We start from the raw sequence: 9,232 nt of genomic DNA on the forward strand, positions 1-9,232 counted from the left end.
GGGGATCAAGGTGGGCATTGCTGTAATTTAAAATACAGATTATGTTACTTATAGTGAGATAAGGAAAGAAATGTTGGGGGGTTGATTGCAAAGTTTACAAAAGTTCCTATAAGGCAAGTATTTGATGGAAGCACGTGCCTGTCTTTGGCACTGGTACATACAGTACTTTGAATGATGACAAAAAGACTCCAAGTATCTTCTTAGCTGTAGAATTCTGCACCGAAGTATTGATTCAGCAGTGCTTCAATGGTGAATCCTTTTAACACAGTCTAAATAAAAGTCTGACTCAAAAATGCTATAAAATTCAGGAAGCATACCCTGCAGGACAAGAATTCTCTCAGTCTCCGTGCCTATGATACTCTTATAAATGCCCTCTCTTTTTGTTCAAGTACAGCTTCAAAAAATAATAAAAGAAAAATACAGAGCAAGGGAGGCACCAGGGATTGAATGCAACAGTGTTTTATTAATCCATGTGATTAATCTAGCATGCTGAGGAGGATTCTCTACAGAATCAAAATGTTGATGTTTTTGATCCACATGGATTAAGGAAATACTGTTGCATTCACTCCCCAGTGCCTCCTCTGCTTTGTGCTTTTTTAAAAAAAAATTCTTTAGAAACTTGCAGGGACAAAAGAAGGAGCATTTATAGGAATACAGCAGCATAGGGACATTGCCACCCTCCTCTCCCCACACAGATACGATGTGTTCAGAATTTTATTCCTGTGATTCAAGCCTGCTGTTTGCATTTTTTGCATGATTCCCTCAGAACATAACTATGAGAAAACAAAAGGATTAAAAGAAATGCCTTTCCTCTGCATGTAGACTTCACAAATCAGACACTGTGAAGTAATCAAGCATTAATTGTGTAGAATTGTTAGCTTTTTTAAAATGCTGAGAAGTAGCAACTTCTAATAATTAAACAGAGAAAACTGGGATGTCCTGACAGGACAGGTTTCACACATTTATGCTACTAGTAGGCCTGCTTCACTTGATCCAAAATTTTGTTGTTGTTATGTGCCTCCAAGTCGACTACGACTTATGGCGACCCTATGAATCAGTGACCTCCAAGAGGATCTGTCATGAACTACCCTGTTCAGATCTTGTAAGTTCAGGTCTGTGGCTTCCTTTATGGAATCAATCCATCTCTTGTTTGGCCTTCCTCTTTTTCTACTTCCTTCTGTTTTTCCAAGCATTATTATCTTTTCTAATGAATCATGCCTTCTCATTATGTGTCCAAAGTATGATAACCTCAGTTTCATCATTTTAGCTTCTAGTGATAGTTCTGGTTTAATTTGTTCTAACACCCAATTATTTGTCTTTTTTGCAGTCCATGGTATCCGCAAAGCTCTTCTCCAACACCACATTTCAAATGCGTTGATTTTTCTCTTATCAGCTTTTTTCACTGTCCAACTTTCACATCCATACATAGAGATCGGAAATACCATGGTCTGAATGATCCTGACTTTAGTGTTCAGTGATACATCTTGGCACTTGAGGACCTTTTCTAGTTCTCTCACAGCTGTCCTCCCCAGTCCTAGCCTTCTTCTGATTTCTTGACTATTGTCTCCATTTTGGTTAATGATTGTGCCAAGATATTGATAATCCTTGACAAGTTCAATGTCCTCATTGTCAACTGTAGAGTTTCATAAATCTTCTGTTGTCATTACTTTAGTCTTTTTGACGTTCAGCTGCAGTCCTGCTTTTGTGCTTTCCTCTTTAACTTTCATCAGCATTTGTTTCAAAGCTCATAGCAGCCAGTCACATGCACAGCAAAACAGTAGTCTGATTGCTCCATCCAACACAAATATTATCCAAGTGAAAAATTAGTTATTATTTATTAATTTAATTTATATCCCTCCCTTCCTCCCAGTAGGAGCCCAGGGCAGCAAACAAAAACACTAAAAACACTCTAAAATATCATAACAGACTTTAAAATATATTACAACAAGATATCTTTGAAAATATATTAAAACAAAACATTTATAAACATCTTTCTTAAAAAACTTTAAAAACATCTTAAAAAGCAATTCCAATTCCAACACAGACGCAGACAAAATGAATAAACAAAATGAATACATCCTTTATTTCTCCCATTAAAATCAATAGGATTTAACTTTGGCTGGAAAGATCATGCTTTAAGGTCCTCTTCATGCACTGAAAACTGATCTGAATCAAGGTAGAAATAGGGCAGCTGTTTTGTCGCTTAGAACAGGGATGAGGAAACTGTGCCCTCCAGATGTTAGGCACCGCCTTCCATCTGCCCCAGCCAGTATGACCAATGGTCGGGAGTTGTAGTCCGGCAGCGTATGGAGAACCACAATTTCTTCATCCCTGGCCTAGAATATACAAACCCACTGTACATTGGCACATGACAGGGCCTTATCTGTGGCAGCACCCTAGTTGTAGAACTCCCTTTCTTTAGAGGTTTAGCTATCCCCTTCTGCAACTATCTTTAAGCACCAATTTAAGGCACATTTGTTCAGTCAGGCCTTTGGTATCCATTTCATAGTTCAAGTGCATGTGATATTATTACCATTATTGCTGAAATTGTAGAAAACATATTCTTAATATTATTTAAGGTTTTAGTTGTTATTAATGCTATTTCATATTGTTTGTTGCATTTTATTGGAATGTCTCTGTAAACCATCCTGGGATTTTGACAGATGAAGCGTGGTTCAGAAATGGATTATATACTGTAAATATGAAAATTTCTCCTCACGACATCAAGCAAATCGAATACCTCCATTTTGATAACATAAGGGCTCGGGCGGTGGTTACCTTTTTCTCCCAAGAAACAGCGAATTATATTTGGCTCAATAAAGATCTACTGGCTAAGCTGGATATTAATATTATACTTTTTTTGTAAACTCAGCACCGCCGTTGGACCTAAAAAAATATCTGGACAACGCTTACAGGGGTCGTGCTATTTATGCTCGACAAGAAGCGCCCCCCTTGATTGATCTGGACTTCCAAGAGGGGGAAATCATTTCTAATCCTCATAAATTGTTAAATCATCAACGGAATATACCGAATTTATATGAAGAGTTAGTATCTCCGAGGATTCCCCCGACAATGGATGGCATGACAGTTCCGATAATCGAGCCGGCTCCGGGTCCTTGGCTTCAGGAGGCTGAGGTGGTGGTGGAGAAAGACGCTAGCTCCTGACCGTTGCCAAGTGGCTGTCCTTTGCTGGAGGAATCTCTGCGGTGGGAGGGTCCGTTTGACGGCCCCCTGGAGGAGGAAGATCAATCTTTATTATAGTCATTTGGCCTTTTACCTGGGAATGAACGGAATAAAATTTTAGACAGTTTAGTTCAACTATCACTTCAACTTTCAGTTATTCATGAACAAGCAGAGGTGGCCTCGATCCCTAACTCAGGGAAAACATCAGGAGGAAACGATGACTCTAAAATACAACTTATAAAAGGTCACCATATAAACCACTCCCATATTCGACCTCTTACACCCCTGATTTCGAAGGAATCAACGGGGACAGATTGACAACTTCAAATTCTCTCCTGGAACATCAAGGGATGGATAAATAAAGACAGTAAAGAGGATTTGTACTCCTTTTTACAACAGTTTAAGATTATCTGTCTCCAAGAAACATGGACAACAAATGACATATCGATTTCTCTCCCGGGTTTTCGGACTCTTTCAATACCCGCGGACAAACATAATATTTATGGCAGAGGTAGCGGAGGATTATGTACATTTATCTCAGATGGCCTTCCGGTAGATATTCAAATCTTAATCCCTCCTTGTGATCATTTTATTCAAGGCTTGAGGCTCATAAGTCCCCATATGGGTGATTTCATTATTATAAATGTTTACTTTCCCCCACACAAGGCCATGTCTTTAACACCCAATAACATCTGGGATCAATTATCAGAGTTTCTAGCCTTGTTGGAATTTCAATATCCCTCTGCTGGGGTGTTTCTCTGCAGGGATTTCAATGCCCGGCTAGGTTCTGGTTGTCCGGATGATCCTTCTTCAAATCATGGACCTATTTGCCCTTTTCCTTTAACGGCTAGGATCTCCCAAGACCCGACATTAAATAAACAAGGTCGGAGGTTGGTGGAATTAATCGCTACACACCAGTTATTTTGTCTACATGGGTCACACCTAGATCAAACTAAATGCCCCATCACATTTTTCTCTAATCGTGGAGCCAGTGTGATAGATTTCACGCTGGTTTCAAACACAATAATCTCAAGGGTCCATAGGTTTCTGGTCCTAGACAGAATCGAGAGCGACCACTTCCCCTCGCTTACGATCTTAAAATTGGGCTATCCGTTGAACCCCCCGGCTTTACCAGCCTTAGCAGGCCTACAGGTAGCGGATCACAGAGTACGATGGTCTACAAATATACACCTTTCTACTCTACAACTTCTCGAGAACCCCAGTCTAATTGAACTGAGGCAGGCAGTAATTGAGTCAAAAATAGACCCTCTTAAGGCCTATCAACAGATAACAGCCCTGCTTAAACCCACGCTAATTTAAAAAAGTCCATCTTAACATTGCGCGTCCTAGGAGGGAGACTTGGTTTGACTATGAATGTAAAGCTGCTAAGTGACAGCTTATCAATTTCACACGTAAAACGATAAGGGTCCCAAATACTTTTAATCACACTCAACTAATTAAGATGCGTTCTTCATATAAAATACTGATCAGACAAAAAAAGGCGATATATGCGAGAACTCAATGGCAGCGGCTTCACCAAGCTTGGCTGGAGGGCAATGACCGTCAGTTCTGGGCTATGGTCGCCACGGGGTCCGAATCCTATAGTCAGTATGCTTCCAGCCTAATTTCTCCCACAGAGTGGCAGGATCACTTTGTTAATCTATATGCCGTCAAGGGAGAATCTAACAGCTTAAGTTTAACATACATCGTGACTAATGATCCCTATTGGCCTCCGGTAACTTCATCAAATGTCAGAACACTAATTTCTTTATTAAAAAAGAGAAAGGCCCCGGGAGAAGATATGCTCCCCCCTGAACTCTTTTTAGATTTCCCTGACTGGTGGGTCCCTATTCTGGCTAAACTTTTTACCAAGATTAATAACACAGGAATAATGCCAGAAGGCTGGAAACAATGTATAGTTATACCCATTTATAAAAAAGGGAAGAAGGACGATCCAAAAAACTATCGGCCCATCAGTCTGCTGGACATAGGGGCAAAGTTATACAGCAAGTATCTTCTCTTAAAACTGGAAGAATGGGAAGTGGAAAACTCGATTATTTTTCCTGAACAAGTAGGATTTCGGAAAGGCCAATCGACCATAGACCACTGTGCCACTCTCTATGTCATTGCTAGACAATCTGTGATGGGCCCCACTAAACACCTCTACGCCGCTTTTGTAGATTTAGCCGCGGCGTTTGACTCAATCGATAGAGATCGTCTATGGTCCAAGTTGGCTCGAACTAACATTGACAAACGCCTTCTCTACCTAATCAAAGAAATGCACTCTAACAACACTCTTAAAATTAGAGTAGCCAATCACTTGACTGATCCGATAACAGTCAAGATAGGAGTCAAACAAGGCTGTCTATTAGCGCCCATTTTAGTTAATCTCTATCTCAATGACATAATACCTGAACTGCAAGGCCCAAAATTCTTTCCCCCTTCTGCAGGAAATAGGAAGATTTCCACATTACTTTACGTGGACAATATGACCCTCCTTTCCCTCACTCCTATTGGCCTGAGAAGGCTTTTGGTAAACTTAAACTCTTTTTGTAAAAATAAGGGCCTCCAAATCAACTATAGGAAAACAAAGATAATGGTTTTCGGCAAAAACTTTAGAAAACATAAATGGTCCATTGGAACTCAGCCGATAGAGCAATGCTGTTCATTTAAATATCTGGGAATTCACTTCCAAGACACCCTAGCCTGGAAGAGCCATATGTCCGCTATCAAACTGATGGCAGCTAGTGCGATAGGGGCACTACTCAAATTTTACAGGACGGCGGGGGGATATTTGGTGGCTCCCGCCCTAAAAATCTATCAAAGTAAGATCTTACCACAAATCATTTACGGGGCGGCAGTCTGGGGATGGTCAAGTCATTTACTTTCCTCGTTAGAAGTTATTCAAAATAACTTTTTCAGACGCCTTTTACATCTACGCCCCGGCACACCTGCTGCATTTTTGAGAGTCAAAACTGGCTCACTTCCGGTTCTGGCTCGAATACATCTATTCCTATTACGATACTGGGCAACTCTGGCACATTCGCCTTCAAGGACCTTGGCAAGGAGTTGTTTTGAAGTGGTATTAAATGATTCCTACTGGATTCAAAACTTTCAGTTGATCTATTCACATTACCACATAGTGACACACTCAATATCTGCTCTACATAGGTATAACATCAAAGACCGTATACCAAGACATAGCGAGTGGATTGACAGTATGACAATCTTAAATTCCAAATTTTCTAAGTAGTATTGCCTTTTTAAACACGACCACAAAAGGGCAAATTACCTAACGTGTCAATTCCCACTTCAGCTACATTATGCTTTAACAGCATTGAGATTTCAAACTATGCCAAACACTATGCTAACCGGCCGTTATCAAAATTCCCAGTATGATCAGCGTTTATGCATTTGCCACACTGGAAAAGTGGAAGATCTTCCTCACTACCTTTTTGAATGCCCGATATATATACATCCTAGAACTAAGTTCCTTGACATATTAATCAATCGCCTTGGCCCCAGCTCAGATGATCAGTTTATTGCTTTTCTTTTAGCTGATAATGATTATTGGACATCATACCATGTGGCACTCTATGCCATCGCGGCACAAAAACTGAGGGTTAAATATTTAAATACTCACCCAACTTAGGAGTATACCTATTTTAATTATTGTCTGACATTAATTTTATGACAGACTTTTATACTAAGTTTTATCATTATAAGATTATATTATAACAGATGTCCTTCTGCATTTTAACATTTTGTTGTTGTATGTATGTATGTTGCGATGGCCTATGGCCTGGCAATAAAGATGTTGTTGAGAAGTACTGTAAATGAATAAAATAATGCACTTTGAATTCACCATATGACCTAAATGTTTTGTATCACTGTGATTTAGCCCTGAGCCCCATATTACACTAAAAAGCCCCTATCACTTCCCCTGAAAACAAAGTGAGCTTTTGAAGTGTTCCTATCAAATGCTCAAATATGTAATGGGCTCTTGCCAATACAGCCCGCCTCCCCCAAGAAAGAAAGAAAGAAAGAAAGAAAGAAAGAAAGAAAGAAAGAAAGAAAGAAAGAAAGAAAGAAAGAAAGAAAGAAAGAAAGAAAGAAAGAAAGAAAGAAAGAAAGAAAGAAAGAAAGAAAGAAAGTCAGGCAGTGGGAAGGGCTCCCTCCCACATATCAGAGACTCTGAGAGGCTGCACATGATGCACACACTAAGTCAGAGCTTGGAAGTAACTTGTTATTTTTAACGAGTTACTTGTAATTCGTTACAATTTTAAATAACGAGTGGGTAATTCCATTACATTTGGCAAGTAACAGAACGACTAGTTATTTCCCTACTTTTCAGCTGCAACTTTAATGTTTCCACGTTAGGTTGGACGTTACTTGGGGGCGGGAACAAGGGGAAGTCAGCTCCTGGCTGTGATTGGTTAACACAAGACATGTGCCTCACACTGATTGGACCTCTGCGCAGACTCTCTCTTCCCTCGTGATCTGTGTTAGGAGGCACGAGGGAAGAGGTGAATAGGCAGGGCCTGCTAGCGTCTGAGAGGAAAAAATGGACGCCGGAAGAAAAAGCCAGGGAAAGGACAATTGTCAGGCCCAGGATGTGACTCAGGAACCAGACCAACGATTGTAGTTAATTCGTGTTTTATTAGGGTAATGTCCAAACAAAGACTGCGTTTTCTCATGAATCAATACAGGGATACAGGTCCTGCGGCATTGGGAGAAAGTTGACAGAGCAAGGGACTTCTTCCCGCCTGTTCTTTAAGAAGGGGCCAAACGGGCGCGCAATCTTTCGCTCCTCCTTAACTGCCCCTCAGGTACTGCCCGCCTTCCCCCCTTCTCTCCTGTCTTTTCAGCTGTCTGTGTGTGCGCGGTGAGGGGGGAAGCATCACCCCCTCCTCTTCTGAAGTTTCCGATTCCAAGATGGGGGATAGGGGAGGGGCTGATGGTAAACTGCCTCCCCGCTTTTCGGCTGTGAGCAGCCCTCCCTCTTCCCCCTCTTGCTCTGAGCCTGAAAGAGGGGGAGGCGTGAGAATGTCCAGGGAGGGCTCAGGCTCCCCGTTGCTAAGCGACCTTATCACTGGCAGTTCCTCTGTTTCGTCTTTGCTCCAAAGGGGGGAAGTTCCTCCCCCTTCCCTCTGCCATCCATCCGAATACTCTTCTCCCAACTCTCCAGGATCCAGCTCCCCGGGATTGGGACCCCAGCTCTGCCTTCCGACAACAATGGAGGAGAAGGCAGCAGCAGAATGGCGAAGAGCTGTGAAGGTGAGTGACGATGATTTGTGTGTGTGTGTGTGTGTGCCCCCCCGCAGCACCTTCTGCCCCCCTGTGGTATCTTCTGCCCCCCCACGGCACCTTCTGCCCCCCCTGCGGCACCTTCTGCCCCCCTGCGGCACCTTCTGCCACCCCCACCCCCCCACGGCACCTTCTGCCCCCCATGGCACCTTCTGCCCCCCCGTGGCACCTTCTGCCCCCCCACTGCCTCTCCTTGCCTCGCTGCTGCCCCCTCCATCAATCACAAGGCACTTCTGAAACTTCGGCCTACTCAGAGCTTGGAAAAGTTACTTTTTTGAACTACAACTCCCATCAGCCCTAAGCAACATGGCCACTGGATTAGGCTGATGGGAGCTGTAGTTCAAAAAAGTAACTTTTCCAAGCTCTGGCCTACTTCTCTTCCTTCCCCCCCTTTTTGAACTCTCCCCCTTGTTCCCATGCATACCTGTGTGCTGTATTTATCCAGACAGAGCACTCCTGCCTTTTAAAATGCCGGCTAGCTTTTTATTGTATATTTATTTGAACTCCCATCTTTCTTTTTATTTGTATTTTTGTCCTGTTTAATCACAAGACTGAATTGTATGTGGGACAAAAACGGTCTCAGTAATAATAATAATAATAATAATAATAATAATAATAATAAATCATTAGGCGTATAATAAATGGCTTAAGGCTGATTTTTTTGTTCTTGGCAGAGATGAGGTGAGAAGTAGGGTCCTTGCAGCTCCTCCTCTCAGTCCCCCAGTTCTCAAACTCATATTCT

The sequence above is a fragment of the Rhineura floridana genome, chromosome 8 (genome assembly GCF_030035675.1).
Source record: "Rhineura floridana isolate rRhiFlo1 chromosome 8, rRhiFlo1.hap2, whole genome shotgun sequence".
Taxonomy (NCBI): Eukaryota; Metazoa; Chordata; class Lepidosauria; order Squamata; family Rhineuridae; genus Rhineura; species Rhineura floridana.